General features: G+C 38.9%; 1 protein-coding gene across 2 annotated transcripts in view; it reads left to right on the forward strand.

The window, feature by feature from the left end:
- ZNF565 (zinc finger protein 565) overlaps window positions 1-18,337 on the forward strand; it is a 32,101-nt gene that overhangs the window by 590 nt on the left and 13,174 nt on the right. The window contains exon 2 of one of the 2 annotated variants that reach the window (XM_082677306.1): window positions 11,057-11,149. The exons of the other annotated variant lie outside the window; for it this stretch is intronic. The gene's annotated coding sequence lies outside the window, so the exon portion shown is untranslated. The remainder of the gene's footprint in view (window positions 1-11,056; window positions 11,150-18,337) is intronic. 2 annotated transcript variants of the gene reach the window in all.

Consider the following 18,337-nt stretch of genomic DNA (forward strand, 5'->3'; position numbering starts at 1 on the left):
CAAGTTCTCCGTGTATCAGTTTTTCTTCTTTCCCTGAAACCCTTCTTATTATTCGTGATGTGTGTTAAAAAAAATTTAGCCAAATAAATGTGAAGATTAATTGGCTTTATTCAACAATTCATGAATCAGCCAGCATCCCATCTACCAAGTAGAGAGATACTCCAAGGTGTTGGACAAAATGGAAGGTTTTTATAGGCAGTAGGGAAGTGGTGCAAGGAAGTTATTAGCAAAAGAAAAGAAAGGACTGTTTTAGGCCGGGACATCTTTTAGGGGAAGGGAATGGCAGGGGTCTTATCATGCAGATTACCTCACTAGTGCTAATCAGGAAATTTCAGATTGATTGTTTAAAGAGCACATTTTCTTTTGTTTGTTTGTTTGTTGAGTTTTTATTTAGGAGCACATTTTCTTGAGAGAGATTGAAACTGGAATTGTCTTGTTTGCTGTTATGGGGGCACATGACCCCATTTGGGGCTTTTTTTTTTTTAACACGTGCTTTTCCTTCCTTCTTCTGAAACTTCTTGCCTAACAAAGACACACACCACCACCCACCCCCAAGTGAACTGGTGTCCAGTGTTTGCCATTGGAGTAAATTACTGAGTGCTATGGAGGTGAACTGAAAGGCCCATACCTTCCATACTCCCTATACACCTAATGTTAATCTAAATGTTTTTAAACTTTTCATTTTTAATTAGCTTTAGACTTAAAACTGTTGCAAAAATAGAATTCCCAAATACTCTTAACCCAGCTTCTCTATCAAAGCCAAGAGATTAACGCTGATAAATAACCAATCTACAAACCTTATTCAGATTTCATCAGTGTCCCTTAGTGTCCTGTTTCTGGACAAGGATCCAATCCAGGATCATATGTTGCAATTAAGTTGGTAACTCTCCTTAGTCTTCTTTTATCTGGAACGGTTACTCAATCTTTGTCTTTCATGACCTTGACACTTTTGAGATGAACTGGCCGTTTATTTTGTAAATTCTGCAATGTAGAATGTTCCTCAATTTGAGGTTGTCTGATACTTCCTCATAATTAAATTTGGATTATGCAGTTGAGGCAAGACTACCCCAGAAGTGATGTATTCTCAGTGCATCTTATCAGGAGACACATGAGATTAATTTGTCTCATTATTGGTGGTGTTAACTTTATTTGCCAGGTTTCTCCACTGCAAAGTCACTCTTTCCATTATAATTAATGTGTCTCAAGGAGAAATACTTTAGGTCTATAAAATTATGCTGTTTTTCATCCTACTTCCACCTACTACATCCATTGATAATTCCTGCCTGAAAATTTATTACCAGGTATTTGCCAAACGTTGATTTTTTTTTTCGGATTCTGTTATTCCTTCTACATTTATTAATTATAATTCTGTCACAAATAGATTTTCCTTCTCCCCATTTAATTGATTTACTAACTTATATAAGTATAGTCTGGATTTTTTAATACTATAGGTTATAATCCATTACTATCACTATTTTATTGTTCGAATTGTCCCATATTTGGCCACTGGGAAACCCTTTGGATTGGTTCCTGTGTCCTTTCAACATATCCCCTTTATTTATTTATTTATTTAGTACTTCCTTATTTTCCTGCACCACAGGATGTTCCAGGTTGATACTGTACTTTCCCAGCCTTAGTCCTGGAATCAGCAAATTTCCCAGGGATCACTGGCTCCTTTTATTAGAAAATTATATTTAGAAACCGAGATTAGATGTGCTCGTTGCTACTGGGATGTCTTTGCTTCTTGACTTTCTCAGATATGAAATATATGCATCTGTACCCACACATCTGTATCTATCTGTATGTATACCTATACAGATAATCCATGATGTCATATGATATCTCCAATTCCAGTTCAATACCACAGGGCTTCTTCTAGACATCTCCATTTCCTTTTCCGTAACTCCTTTCTCTGACAGTGAAAAACTCGGCTCTCATTAACCACAGTACATTTATTTATTTGCTCAGTCTTGAGTAGAAAGTAGTTCTAACACATATCCCCAAACCCCATATAGTTCTTTTTGTATTTAGTCTTACAGTTCATAGTAAAAAATACAGCACCGCCCCCCCAAAAATAAAATAAATAAAAATACAGTTTTCCCTACACCCATCTGTATGGTAATATTACTCATTTGTAATATAGGTTCATTTGTTACTGTTTGTATTTTATTTGGGGCTCCCAAACACACATCCTGGTTGATTTTAATTATTTTTTGAGTATGTGAAACATTAACATGGTTCTGAAAGTTAGAATTAGACCAGAAGATCTACTCAGTTACTCCTCCATCATTCCTTCTCTCCCAATTCCATTCCCCCATTCTTTCCACACTGTGCCCAATCACCCATTATAGGTAACCAACCAATCTCAGTTTGTTGGGGGTTTTTATGGTTAAATATACATAACATAAAATTTACCATTTTAATTATGCTGTTCAGTAACATTAACTCCATTTGCCTTGTGCAGCCATCGCCACCATTCATCTCCAGAACTTTTTTCATCTTCAAAGACCGAAACTCTGTACCCATCAAACAATAATTCCCTTTGCCCCTTCCTCCAGCCCCTTGAAACCACCATTCTGCTTTTTACCTCTATGAATTAGAATATTCTAGGTACCTCACATAAGTGGAATCATACAGTGTTTGTCCTTTTATGGCTGACTTATTTCACTGAGCACAATATCTTCAGGATTCATCCATGTTGTAGCATATGTCAGAATTTCCTTCCTTTTTAAGTCTGAATAATTTTCCATTGTACATGTATACCACATTCTGTTTATTAATTTATCAGTGGGCACTTGGGTTGCTAACACCTTTTCGCTATTGTGAATAATGCTGCTCTGAACATGGGTTTTCGAATATCTGTTCATGTCCCTGCTTTCACTTCTTTGGAGTATATATCCAGAAGTTGAATTGCTGGATCACATGATATGTTTAATTTTTTGAGGAATCACCATACCATTTTCTACAACAGATGCACTATTTTACATTCCCACTGGCAGTGAACAAGGGTTCCGATTTCTTTACATCCTTGCCAATGCTTGTTATTTTCTGCTTTTTTTATAATAGCCATCCTAATGAGTGTGAAGTGGTATCTCATTATGGGTTTTGATTTGCATTCCTTTAATTATTAGTGATGTAGGAAATCTTTTCACGTTGTTTGTTGGCCATTTGTATATCTTTGGAGAAATATCCTTTGCCCCTCCCCCCCTTTTCTTTTGGCTGCACTGTGCAGCGTGCAGGATCTCAGTTCCCCGACCAGGAATTGAACCTGGGCCATGGCAGTGAAAACCTGGAATCCTAACCACGAGGCCACCGGGGTTTGTTTGTTTTTTGTTGTTGTGTTCTAGGAGTTCTTTATATACTCTGAATAGTAATCCCTTATAAAACACATGATTTGCAAATATTCCCATTCCATGGATTGTACTTTCACTCTGTTGACAGTATCCTTTGATGCACAAAAGTTTTTTATTTTGATGAAGTCTACAACACATTTTTTTCTTTTGTTGCCTGTGCTTTCGTTGTCATATCCAAGAAATAATTGCTAAATCTAGTGTTATGAAGATTTTCCCCTATGTTTTCTTCTAAGAGTTTTATAGTTTTAGCTCTTATGTTTAGATCTTTGATCCATTTTGAGTTAATTTTTTAGTGTAGTATTAGGTACAGGTCCAACTTTATTCTTTTGCATGTGGATATCCAGTTTTCCCAGCACCATTTGTTGAAAAGACTGTCCTTTCCCCTATCAAATAGTCTTGACTCCATTGCTGAAAATTATTTGACCATATATGTGAGGATTTCTATTTCATTGGTCTAAATATCTGTCTTTTTGTTAGTACCACACTGTTTTTTGTTTATTTGTTTGTTTGTTTTTTGTTTTGTTTTGTTCTTTTGCGGCACGCGGCCTCTCACTGTTGTGGCCTCTCCCGTTGCGGAGCACAGGCTCCGGACACGCAGGCTCAGCAGCCATGGCTCACGGGCCTAGCCGCTCCACGGCATGTGGGATCTTCCCGGACCAGGGGCACGAACCCACGTCCCCTGCATCGGCAGGCGGACTCTCAACCACTCCGCCACCAGGGAAGCCCACCACACTGTTTTGATTACCATCTTTGGTAAGTTTTGTAGTAAGTTTTGAAATCAAGAATTGTGAGAGTAAGATTGTTTTGGCTATTTGGGGTCCCTTGAGATTCTGTGTGAATTTTAGGATGGATTTTTCCATTTTTTCAAAAAATCATTGGGGTTTTCATAAGGATTGCATTGAATCTGTATGTTACTTTAGGTAGTATTGCCATCTGTCTTGGTCAGCTCAAGCTTCCATAACAAAATACCATAGACTGGGTGGCTTAAACAACAGAAATTTATTTTCTCACAGTTATGGAGGTTGGAAGTCTGAGATCAAGGTGCCACCTTCTCACTGAGTCCTCGCATGGCAGAGAGAGAGTGAGCTCTCTGGTATCTCTTCTTATAGGGACACTACTGCTATCATATCAGGCCCCCACCCTTATGATGTCATTTAAATGTAATTACTTCCATAACGGCCCTATCTCCAAATACAGTGACATTAGGGGTTAGGGCTTCCAACATATGAATGGGGCGGGGAGGACACACACAATTCTAAGTCCGTGACAGCATCTTAACAATATTAAGTATTCCAAGTCTTGAACACAGGATATCTTTCCATTTATTTATGTCTTCTTTCATTTCTTTCAGCAATCTTTGTAGTTATCAATGTGTTAAGTCTTTTGCTTCCTTAGTTTATTCCTAAGTATTTTGTTCTTTTTGATACTATCATAAATGGATTTGTTTTTTAAAATTTTCTTTTCTGATTGTTCATTGTTAGTCTATATAGAAATTCAACTGATTTTTGTGTGTTGATTTTGTATCCTGCAACTTTGCTGAATTCATTTTTTAGTTCTGACAGGGTTTGTTTGTTTGTGTGTGTGTGTGTGTGTGTGTGTGTGTGTAATCTCTAGGGTTTTCTATATATAAGATTATGTCATCTGTGAACAGAGATAAGTTTACTTCTTCCTTTCCAATTTGGATGCCTTTTATTTCTTTTTCTTGTGCAACTGCTCTGGCTAGGACTTCCAGTACTATGTTGATAGACATCTTTGCATACATATCCTTAAGGGCCTTTTTTACATCTTTTTTGTGTGTGAATTGTCCATCTCTTTTTCCTGTTTACTTTCATGGGGTTTTTTTGTTTGTTGTTTGTTTGTTTTTGGTGCTTTGTCACAATGTTTAAGAATTCTTTACACATTAGGAATATTAGTTCCTCATCTGTGTTGTATGGTGCAAGTATTTTCTTCCAGGTTGACAGTTGTCTTTTGACTTTGTTTATGGTGTTCTTTGTCGTTGAATATTTTTATTTTTATGTAGTCAAATTACCAATGTTTTCCTTTATTGCTTCTGGAGTTAGAAAGCCTTTCTCAATCTCAGGATTAAAGGGGAATTTACATGTGTTATCTTCTAATAACTGTATGATTTCATCTTTTACATCTAGCACCCTGATCCATTTGGAGTTTAATTTTGTGTATGGAATGGGGTATGGATTTAATTTTATATTTTCTAAATGGCTATCCAGTTTTCCCAGCACCATTTATTAAGAATTTTATCTTTGCCCCACTGACTTGAAATGCCATCTCTATCATATACTAAATGTCCATACATATTGATACTTGGTTCTATTTCTAGGCCTTCTGTTCTGTTCCACTTGTTGGTTTGTCTATTTATGCACTACTACCACACTGTTTTAATTATAGAGACTTTACAGTACATTTTAATGTCTAGTACAGCTAGTTTCCTGATGTTCCTTTTTTTATTGTCAAATTATTCAGTTTCTCCTTTATACCATTTATGCAGCAAAGGGCTCTGTTGGCATAGATCTACATCTTTTGGAGGGTTGTGATTTGTTGATTCATGAACAATGGCCCCTGCATAATTGTACACAGATACCCTGGATCATGTAACACTTGTTATTAATATTTTTGATTTTCACAGTCTGGGTTGATGAACAAGGCCTTCTGCTGTTCTGGCTTTTAGGAGTAAGAATGTGATTGGGACCTATATCAGAAGTCTAGATTCACAAATCTGGGATAAAAGTTTGTTTCAGTAACCAGATCTAATTTGATATGGGACATTTTAGGTTTGGGGTCTTAAATTTGTTTTCAGCCAAATCCATGTTGTTCTTTCGATAAGTTATGGAAAAAACAAAAAAAAGAATATTAGCTAGTAGTACTTGGTGTTTGTAAATAAGTGGTTACAGCAGGGTTTTTAAAGAAGGTCCAGGCTCCCACCCTTAGACTTCAGGGCTCTGCAGACGCCATGAAATTTTATGCAGCTTTTGCAGATACTTTTTTTTAAAATACTTATTTATTTATTTATTTTGGCTGCGCTGGGTCTTAGTTGCAGCACGCGGGATCCTCACTGCGGCTTGCAGGCTCATAGTTGTGGCATCTTAGTTATGCCATTCGGGCCTCTTAGTTGTGGCATATGAACTCTTAGTTGTGGCATGCATCCCAGACCAGGGATTGAACCCGGGCCTCCTGCATTGGGAGCACGGAGTCTCAGCCACTGGACCACCAGGGAAGTCCTTGCAGATACTTATTTATTTGATTTTTTTCTTGAAAGGAGTTTTATGATTTCATAAGATTTTCAAAGAGATTCATGACCCTTAAAAATTTAGAACTGCAATCAAAGACAGTAGTGCCCGGTAATAATAACCTTTGAGATGTTGTGCAAAATTTGTGCCCAACAACAGGGAGTTAAAAGAGGAAGTTTCTATCACATATTACATTCATATGATGGAATATTATTCAGCTAATAAACATATGCTTACAGAGAGTTAACCAGAACAAGGAAAATACTGTAATGATACAACACTGAAAATGATGAATAAAAAAGTATTCAGGGCTTCCCTGGTGGCGCAGTGGTTGAGAGTCCGCCTGCCGATGCGGGGGACACGGGTTCGTGCCCCGGTCCGGGAGGATCCCGCATGCCGCGGAGTGGCTGGGCCCGTGAGCCATGGCCGCTGAGCCTGCGCGTCCGGAGCCGGTGCTCCGCAACGGGAGAGGCCACAGCAGTGAGAGGCCCGCGTACCGCAAAAAAAAAAAAAAAAGTATTCAAATTTTGCAAAGATCCCATCCCCAAATTTTTTAATGGGTAATTTAATGGAGAAGAAACTGGCTACGTATCTGACACCATGCATTCTGCTTTGTGCTCACTGACTCACTTAAACTGGAAATTGCACTGTCTTGAAAATTGGTCATTCACAGGATGTTTTTGATAATGAAGCTATTTCAGTGCACCAGAGAATATGTTAAAGGACTGTTAAAGAACTTTTAGTTGTAATTTGTTTCAATCAGACTAATTTCCTTTTTTGTCCCTACTTGTGTTGTAGACATTGGCTCGATTGCTCATAATTTTTGTGCTGCCAGGAAAATAAATGTCAGCTACAACTCTAGTTATTTATTTTTGTTTAAGTGGAAAGTACTGTTATGTTTTTTATTATGAAATATATAAGCTTAATGCAAAAATTAGAAATTTTTCTTAAAATGTAATTCATCTAAAGATAAATATTCTTAATATTTGATGGATATATTTCAGGTATTTTTCTGTGGGATTTTTATTTATTATTTATTTATTTATTTATTTATTTTTGTGGTATGCGGGCCTCTCACTGTTGTGGCCTCTCCCGTTGTGGAGCACCGGCTCCGGACGCGCAGGCTCAGCGGCCATGGCTCACGGGCCCAGCCGCTCCGCGGCATGTGGGATCTTCCTAGACCGGGGCACGAACCCGTGTTCCCTGCATTGGCAGGCGGACTCTCAACCACTGCGCCACCAGGGAAGCCCTTTCTGTGGGATTTTATAGAGTGGTATCTCTTATATAAATTCTGTAACCTGCCTGCTTCATTTAATAATGCATTGACTGTGTAACAATTATATTTTAAAGTCACTATGTAGTATTTCATTATCGAGATGCACCTTAATTTATTCCCTTTACTGCCTACTAAAGAGCATTTATATTTCTATATTTTAATTGTGAAATTGTCCCAAAAGTACTCTTGTGCATACAACTTCATGTATTTTTATAATGAATTCCTTTGGGTCAGGCATTAGACATTTATTAAGAATTTGCAAATATGCAAAATCCTAATCTAGAGCTCAGGGAGACAAAGTACTTTTAAAAAGTGAGAATCTCTGTTTTTAAATTACAAATAATGTAATGGGGGAGATAAAACTTGTATACAAATGTCCAAAGTAAAGGATGAAAAAGGGCACTAGTTTACCCTGATAGTATGCTATGAGAGTTCATAAGAGGAAGATATTTGTATGACCAGAGCTGTCATTGTCATGTCATGTCATATCTAAGTCAAACTGATCCCATAAGAACTCTATGGAGGTGAACTGAGTCACCTATATTTCCTGCAATTTTCATTCTAATCATCAGAAATCCAAAGTATGGGGACTTTCCTGGAAGTCCAGTGGTTAAGACTTCGCCTTCCAATGCAGGGGGTACAAGTTCGATCCCTGGTTGGGGAGCTAAGATCCCACATGCCTCATGGCCAAAAAAGCCAAAACATAAAACAGAAGTACTATTGTAACAAATTCAATAAAGACTTTAAAAATGGTCCACATCAAAAAAGTCTTTAAAAAAAAAAGTGTTCAAAAGAAATACAAAGTATGACCAGTGGAGCAAGATGATTCTATAGCTGTTCAGAGAACACTGAGGCAAATAGGGCAGGTGCAGAAACATAATAAACCTATCTGGTGAGAAGTGCTGAAAGGAAGCATCACTTATACACAGGACTTGGCCTGAATGACTTTTAGTTCTCTTCCAGGCAGGTCTCCAGCACACATAAATGTAGTTACCAAATCAAGAAGTTTGCAACAATTGGGAGCTGACAAGCAAAAACAACAAAAGCCATTCTGTGAAAAAGAACTGTTTTTAGAATATCCTGAGCTATTATTTCATGTTCAAAGGAAGATTGTTTAAAATAAAGTATTTCCTTTTTCATCTGCCGTTTGGGAGTAGCTTATACTTAACAGAACTTTAAAATATGCATTTAAAAATTAATGCGTGGTTATTGAAAAACTACACTTAAGCAAAACTAAGAAAATTGAAGATCACAACCCAGAAATAACCAAAGTAATCTTTAAGGATAAAACTTCCCAGATACGTTCAGTCTGATTTGTCTGTCTATATTGTCTATGTTAATATATACATGTATTTTACAAATAAGACCATATGATGCCCAGTTGTTTTGTAATCTAACCATATCTTGAACATTTTCTATGTTATTAACTACTTAATTACTACTAAATTTGTGAGTACTGAGAATTGCTGTTTTATAGAAATCTTTAATTTATTTAATATGCTGTTGTCTGACTCAGAATCTTGAACATTGCCTGAGAATGTGCATACCTCTCAGTGTATTGATTTTGGGTTGATGTTTAGACTGGATGTTTACATCCATAAAGCTCAATACAACATTTAAAAATATGACATATAGGAAAAGTTTCAAGTTACATCAGAAATTCACTTAGTTAAATATCAGAGTCATGTTAATATTTTGACAAACGTATAGATTGGCCTGTCAACAAAAGGGATGTGCAGATGTTCATGGTGCTAAAGGAGGCCATGTTACTGCACACAAAGCAACTAATTATTAATATCTATAATAACTGGTGATCAGGAAGTGATGTTTTAAGAAATTTTCATCTTTTTTTTTCTTTTTGTCTGCGTTGGGTCTCCATTGCTGTGTGCGGGCCTTCTGTAGTAGGGGCAAGCGGGGGCTACTCTTCGTTGCGGCGTGTAGGCCTCTCATTGCAGTGGCTTCTCCTGTTGTGAAGCACGGGCTCTAGCCTCACGGGCTTCAGTAGTTGTGGCGCGCAGGCTCAGCAGTTTTGGCTCATGGGCTCTAGAGCGCAGGCTCATTAGTTGTGGTGCACAGGCTTAGTTGCTCCGTGGCATGTGGGATCTTCCCAGACCCGGGTTCATACCCGTGTCCCCTGCATTGGCAGGCGGATTCTTAACCACTGCACAACCAGGGAAGTCCCAGAAATTTTCATCTTAATACAATAGTTTATTATTTATATGTAGGTGTTTCTTGTGTTTAATTATGTTTAGGAAATTATTTGGGGGCTTTGTGTTAAAATGTGACTCATTATATTTTTCACATTTAAAATATTGGGAGAGAGGCTCCTGGTTAGAGTTTTTACTCAGAATGATTGCTTTTTCAGGAACAGATTGTTAATGTTAAGGTGAAGATATCTATATATATCTACTTCTCATGAGCTGTCAAGTTCTCGCACTCCCCCGGCCCAAGCCTTGTGTGATGTGGGATCCATGCCCGCTGAAGAATAAGAATGTCTGTCAATTTAGGGACAGGGAAAATCCAGGGACGTAACTGCAAGCTTCACTGGGTGGTGTGTAGATGGCTGAACTTCGCTTAGAAGGATTTGTACAAAGATTTGATGATAGAGATCTAAAGGAGCATGATTTTGCTGGATCAAGAACAACTTGTCCCCTAACTCACCATCTGCCTTTTTAGGGCCTTTTGTTTCACATTGTGGGTTTGTGAAAAATCCCTTTGAGATGTATAGAGTTGGAAATGCACAGCTCTGCTCTGTTACTTCTGAAGTTTCCTCTGACTTTTTAAAAATTATTCTGTCTTGTATTGACCAAGGCCGCAAGTCTGAATTTTTATTTAGTCAGAGTATAGCTGAATTAGCATATTAGTTAGGACAGGTTGTTATGCTGTGGTAGCAAACAACCCCCAAATCTCAGTGGTTTACAAAATAACTTTTTAATTTTTGCTCATTATGCATCAGCATAGGCAGGGTCCCAGACTAAAGGAGACTCCACCATCCTGTAGCTGTACCATCTGAAACACACAGCCTCCTTGGCCACCACATCAGCAATAGAAAGATTAGAGAATTATGTGGTCTGGATTATGTGGAAGACTGGATACTTGAAAAACTGGATAATGGTGAGACATTAGTAATTAAATTAGTAATGTCTACCACACTGGCTAAGACCCATTTCTTTTTCTGTGTATAGGAAGTTGCTTCTGTAAATTAGGTGTGAATTCTTTTTGGAGCAAGGAAGACATCCTGGACTGTGGAAAGAGGTTAACAAGAGGCCTGTGCACAGGTGAGTGAGGAGACTAAGGAAACAGAAAGCCTTTTATATGAAAGCTCACCTCCTCTGTGGGAAGTCAGTTACTGTTTGAGAACACACCCCTCAAAGGCTCTAGAACTATGGAGAAGATTAAGCTCCTTCAGCATACAAGTTCCCAGAGGCACTTTACTGTCACTCGTATCACTCCATTCGTATTTTCTTTTATAATCTATCCTGCCCCATGAGGAGGAAGGAATTAATTGTGTTATTTATGATGATAAAACATATGCTTAAGGGAAAACTTGAAAACACAGGAAAACAGGGACTTCCCTGACGGTTCAGTGGTTGAGACCCCATGCTTCCAATGCAGGAGGCGCAGGTTCCATCCCTGGTCAGGGAACTAAGATCCTACATGCAGCGTGGTATGGCCAAAAAAAAAAAAAGAAAAGAAAAGAAAAAAAAATACAGAATGGGCTTCCCTGGTGGCGCAGTGGTTGAGAGTCCGCCTGCCGATGCAGGGGACACGGGTTCGTGCCCTGGTCCGGGAAGATCCCACATGCCGCGGAGCGGCTGGGCCCGTGAGCCATGGCCGCTGAGCCTGCGCGTCCGGAGCCTGTGCTCTGGAACGGGAGAGGCCACAACAGTGAGAGGCCCAAGTACCGAAAAAAAAAAAAATATATATATATATATATATATATATATATATACAGAAAAACAGATTCCCCCATAATTATACACCTAGAGACAAATGTAAAAATTTAATTGAAAATCCTTTCAATCCATTTTCTATGCATACACATATGCATGTATATATGCATGTATATATTTTTCCTATAAAAATAAGATTACATATACTGTTTTATTATCTACCTTATTCACCCAAAGTTGTTTAACATCTTAACATCAGCAAAGATATGTTTTTATGGCAACAATGTTTCCATTTTATGGATACACTATATTTTGTAGGATATTTAAATTCTCTCCAAGTTGTTTCCATCGTCAGCAGTGTCTCCATCATACACCCCACATTCATCTTTTGGATAGAGTCTCAGATATAGAAGTACTTCATCAGAGGATATACATGGTTTAATTTCTGCTAACATTGCCTTGTTGCAAGTTTATACCAGCTATAATCTACTGTGTGTGTCCATTTCCTCACATCATGCTCTTGTGACGTGTCATCAGTCTTTTAAAAATCTGCCAAATTGATAACTGTAAAATGTTATTTCCTTATTGCTTTAACGTACACTCTCTTCATTACTAGTGAAGTTTTAAAACTCTTGATAGGTTGAGGAGCCACTTTATTATCTAGTGAGTTGCCCATGCATATCCTTTGCTCATTTATCTAAAATTATTGCTTTTTTCTGAAAATTTAATTTAAATTTTTTAAAATTTATTTATTTATTTATTTTTGGCTGCGTTGGGTCCTTGTTGCTGCGTGCGGGCTTTCTCTAGTTGCAGTGAGCAGGGGCTACTCTTCGTTGCAGTGCACGGGCTTCTCATTGCAGTGGCTTCTCTTGTTGCGGAACACAGGCTCTAGGCACACGGGCTTCAGTAGTTGTGGCTCGCAGGCTCTAGAGCGCAGGCTAAGTAGTTGTGGTGCACGGGCTTAGTTGCTCTGCGGCATGTGGGATCTTCCCGGCCCAGCGCTCAAACCCATGTCTCCAGCATTGGCAGGCAGATTCTTAACCACTGTGCCACCAGGGAAGCCCTGAAAATTTAATTTTAAAAGCACTATCCAATAAGAATTTTTGTTGTTTATCTGACTTGTGAGTTAAAGTTTTTTTTTTTCATTTTATTATTTGCCTTTTCATTTTGATTTTAGTATTTTGGGCTAGAGTTTTTAAAATCTCAAATATAAGTTTTTTCTTTGTATTTTTCTGCCTTGTATGTTATGTGTTCACAAAATATAAATACATTATATTTGTCTGAAGTACATTTACAGATATTTTATTTTTATATTAAATATTTTATCAAGTTAGAACTTCTTTTTGGCTTATGGTACAACCACAAAAAATAGGCTGAGAAATTGCTACTTTGATAAACTCTTAAGGTTTCCATTGTGATCTTGTACATTCATTGGAGAGTTTGAGTGCCTCCCATGTAGTATTTTATGTCCTGAGGAATTAATAATGAACAAAACCAACAAGATCCCTGCTTTTAAGTTTAGTGGGAAGAGTCAAATAATTGACAAGCAAATATATAATGTAATGTATAGTAGCACTGAGAGCTAGAAGGAAAAATAAAGCAGGGAAGGCTAAAGTGAATGACAAAGGGTAATATTTTAATAGTTTGGTCATAGAGGTGAAGTTTAAGCAGAAACCTTCGTGGAGGGAGCAAGTGAGCTCTATGACTATCTTGAGGAGGAGCATTCCGGAAGGAATATACAAAGCCTCCAAAGGGAACATGGCTGGTATTATGTGGTGCATTCTAAATAGTCCATGGACATTTAAGAATAATATCTTATTGGTAAGTGAAAATTTTAGGATTGTTACCAGGATGCATCCACATGGCCCTTTGTGAATTTTTATAAGCTCTCAGGGATTCTTTCTAATATAAAGATTCAAGTATTTTATTTCCTCCAGAAAACACGCTTATTATTAACTTTTATTCACTTTTCCTCCCGCTGTTCTGTTTTATTCTCCACTTTTACGTATATTTTAGGTCTTCTGGATCTCTCTTCCATATCTCTGACCTTTGTTTTCAGAATTCATTTCTTCTGTGTCTTTTTCTCCTCTGAATTCTGAGATGTTCTAGGCTTTTCCCTCCTGATTTCTAATGTATCTGGTGCCTTCTTGTCTAATAATTCTTAAAAGAAACTATTACTTGTCAGAATTGTCTCCTGTGAAAAAGCCCTTATAAAAGATTTCAGTTTCCTTCTCCCATTAACCCCTAACTCTCTTAATTGGGCCTTTTCTAACTCTCTTAATTGGGGAATTTATTGTTCATTCCCCTCATTAATGGCAATAACCACAGGGAGACAGTTTATGCTGATGGAAACTTTCATGGGCAATAAAATACAACACTTGGGTTCATATCCCACTCAGTGTGGCCTTGGGTCAATATCATAACCTCTCAGGCCTTCTAGCTTCTCTTATGTATAATGTGAGAAATAAAATCAACTTTATTTAACTAACAGGGTAGTTATAAAATTAAAACTAAATGAAAGTGTATATGAATGGCACTGCATCACCTCACCCTAGAATCCTGGGGATCATTCCTGTACTTATGTACTCTACCTTCCCTAGTTATGAACGAACTACCTGTGATCTTCTGTAATTCAGCCCCCAATACTTGGGTGCTGGTTCCTATCCCCTCTCTCCTGCTCAAGGTCATTGCTCCTGTGCAGTTGTCTCCTATGTCCCTGCATTATTCGTTTTTCTCTACTGGGTTATTCCCATCACTATAAACCATGCTGTAATCTCTTCCACATTCAAAACAAACAACCGTTCCTGGATTCCATATCCATTTCTAGCTCTATTTCTCTACTCTTTTCAACAGAACTCCTTGAAAGGGATGGCTCTTCTGTCTCCACTTCCTTTCCTTCCATTTTCTCTTATAAATGTATTTATTTATTTATTTTTGGCTGTGCTGGGTCTTCGTTGCTGCGTGCAGGCTTTCCCTCGTTGCAGCAAGTGGGGGCTACTCTTTGTTGCAGTGCTCGGGCTTCTCACTGCGGTGGCTTCTCTTTGTTGCGGGGCACAGGCTCTAGGCGGGTGGGCTTCAGTAGTTGTGGTATGCTGGCTCAGTAGTTGTGGCTCACCGGCTCTAGAGTGTAGGCTCAGTAGTTGTGGCACACGGGCTTAGTTGCTCCGCGCCATGTGGGATCTTCCCAGACCAGGGCTCCAAACCCATGTCCTCTGCATTGGCAGGTGGATTCTTAACCACTACACCACCAGGGAAGTCCCACCTTCCATTTTCTCTTGAACTCACTCCAGCCAAGGTTTTGTGTCCTCCACTCTAGAGAATCCACTTTTGTTGAGACTTCTAATGATCTCTCTAATGCCAGATCCAATGGACAGTTCTCGTTCCTCATACCACTTGACCTATTGGTAGCATTTGACAGTTGTTCTCACCTTCCTTCTTGGTATACTTTCTTCACTGGGCTTTCTTCAGTGAAGCCCCAATTCTCTTTTTTTCCTTCTATTCCACTGATGTTTCCTTTTCAGACTCCTTTCTTTCTTTTTTCCTTTTCATCTCCCTGTTCTCTAACCGTTGGAGCCCCTCAGGCTCAGGCTTTGGACCGTTTTTCTTCCTTACCTTTAATCACTCTGTAGGCAATCTTACCTAGTATCAGAGCTTCAAATATCAACTGAACATCAGTAACTTCCAGTTTTATATTCCTACATTTGGACTTCCTCTGAACTCCCAGATCTAATGTCTAATGGACATCTGGCATTTCCACTTAGACATAAAATAATCAGCTCAAGTATTAAGGTAAAACAGAATTCATAATTGGTCCATCCAAACCCGCTCCTCTCATAGTCCATTGTGTTAAAAAATGGCAACTTCATACCTCTAGTTGCTCAAGCCAAAAACCCTAGCATCATCTTGGCCTCTTTTTTTTTCTTTTATACCTAAAATCAGTAAATCCTGTCAGCTCTTCCTACAGAGAATATCTAGAATCTGATCAGTTCTTGTCACCTCCCCCATGACCATACCACCCTAAGGCAAGCCCCTCAACCCCTTGCCAGGGTTACTGCAGTAACCTTCTCAGTTCCCCCCACTTCCCTGCTTCCCCCCCTTGTCCTCTTAGTCCATTTTCCATGAGTGATCCTTTTAAATGTAAATCAGATTATGCCATTCCTTGGTTTGAAGTGTTTCATTGGCTTCCTGTCTTACTCAAGAGTAAAAACCAATGTTCTTACACAAGGCCCACATGCCCTGTGTGATCCAGCTTCCATCTACCTCTCTGGCCCTCATTTTCTCACTCACCCCATTCCAGCCACTCTAGTCTCCTTCCTCTTTGTTGTTAAAGCCTGCTCTTGCCTAGAGGCCTTTGCATTTGTTGGTCCCTCTGCTAGGACTGTGCTTCCCCTAGATTTCTGTGTCGATGAAAAGCCTTCTTAGACCACCCTTCATTTCCCCATCTCCTTAATCTTTTTATTTTCCTCTATAGAACTTTGACTCCTTTACATATAAATAGGAATATCAATGTCAGTATATCAATATTTGTTATTGTCTCCTTCCATTAGAATGTGAGATCCGCTGGGACAGACTGGATTTGCTATCTTCCTCACACATAGAACCATGCCAACTGAGTTGGGAACTCAGTAAATACGAAAGAATTCCTGACTCCTTTTTCTCTCTGCATCCATATCCAATCAGATGCCAGAACCAGTTGATTTTACTTCTCTGACACCTTGAATTCATCCCCTTCATCCTCATTTCTACTATCACTATCTTGGGTCAGGCCCTTTGTTTGCTTGGGAAAGTACAGGCACCTTTCAGCTGATCTCCCTGACTCCAATTGTACTCCTCTCCACTAAAATAATCTGGCTATATTGGCCCTTTCACTTCCTTTTTTAAATTCTTCAGTAGCCTTCCATTCATTAATGGGTGAAAACCAAACTTGTATATATTCAGTCAGTATTCATTGGTCACCTTTATACTTCAGTCACTGTGGCCCATACCATTTACAGTGATGATGAGACCTGGTCCTCATAGTTAATGTCATAAGCATTATCTTCCTCTAGATTCTAGAATTAATTAGATTTAAATTCAGATTAACTAAAATTAAATTAAAAATTCAGTTCCTCGGTCATACTAGCCACATTTCAAATGCTTAGTAGCCACATGTGGCTAATGGCTACATTATTGACAGTACAAGATGTGACGATTTCCATCATCACAAAGGTTCTATAAGACAGCACTGGTCTAATCCTTGCCCCAAACGGTACAAGTCTTTCCCAGTTATTCTCTGCAATCCAAACACACCGTCTACTTTTGGTCCACTGTTTTTGCCACTGCTCTTCACTTTGCTCAGAATGCTCTTCTGTCCCTTTTCTGCCTATTAATAGCCTCTGATTTTAGGCCCCAAATCATATTCTGTAACTTACAGGAAATTTTCCTTGACACCAGCCCCCAATGATTTAACTAGTCTTCCTTCTGACGGCACCCCTCCCCACCATGGGAACTCAGCAAGGCAGTCTGGCTGCTTACTTCACTATTGGAATTATTTCCCGCTGTTGCCAATGGAAATCAAAGAAAATGGATGTGACGTCTCTGCAGGTGGACGGCAGTAAGAGGGGCTTATTTAACTTGCTTCTCAGTGCAACTTGGTAGGAGAATACAACATCTTAAAGCTGCATATGTGTAGCACTAGTGTTTCTTTTTAAATAGTTGGGGGAAAATGACCTAGAAAACCAAATTGCAGCTTGGTAGCCAAAATTAACTCTTGGTTTATTTGTCCTTTGTGTGTGAAATGTCCCACTATTCCATGCGTCTGACTTCCTCATGTATCTGTTGATCAGTTTTGGTTCTTCTTAGTACTATTGAGATCTATCCAGTTGATACCAATGGCCTTAGCGGCGGCAGCCTCTGGAATAACTCCTTACACCTTTCTGGCCTGCATTTCTCTAGACTTCACTCTCCAGGGAGGAGTTTTCTTTTCTTACTTTTTGACTCTCTTGCACACCATATGCACTAAGGATTCTGGAAACTTCTAGCATGACTGCGAAGTGGCCAAGAGAATAAAGTACCTGATGATAAATCACAGTATTAAAAAAAAAAAAAAAAGCATGGGTGCTCCTTGCACCTGTAATTAGAACCAGCCTTACTACCTTCCTTAAAAAACCCCTGAGTTCTCATTATCTTAAAGTAGGCCGTTCTCCACCAGCCTCAGCAGTTGTCAGCCAGAGAGGAAGTGATGTTCTTCAGGAAAGCAGTAGAGAGGGCTTATGTGGAAAATAAGGATTGCTGGGCCAAGAAGCTTCTAGAAATTGAGTTCCCACTCAGGTAAATACTCTGGATGTGTAGGTATGCTTGTAAGATGCCTGTATTACTGTGGTTTTTTTGCTCCTGTCTGATAAGTCCAGCTGGGGCTGGAGGCTTTGACGAAACCTCTCATATGGATGGCGTGGCCCTTTTTGAACTTAGAAGGCGAATGTAGAGCCGGGGAGGTACCCAAGCGGTTTTGCCTGTTGAACCCAGAGAAGCTGGAAAACTTTGTTTAAGGGTTGTCTTTTTTACAAGGTTTGGCCTACACAGGTATGCTCTGCT

Source organism: Grampus griseus, assembly GCF_964374135.1.
Source record: "Grampus griseus genome assembly, chromosome: 19".
NCBI lineage: Eukaryota > Metazoa > Chordata > Mammalia > Artiodactyla > Delphinidae > Grampus > Grampus griseus.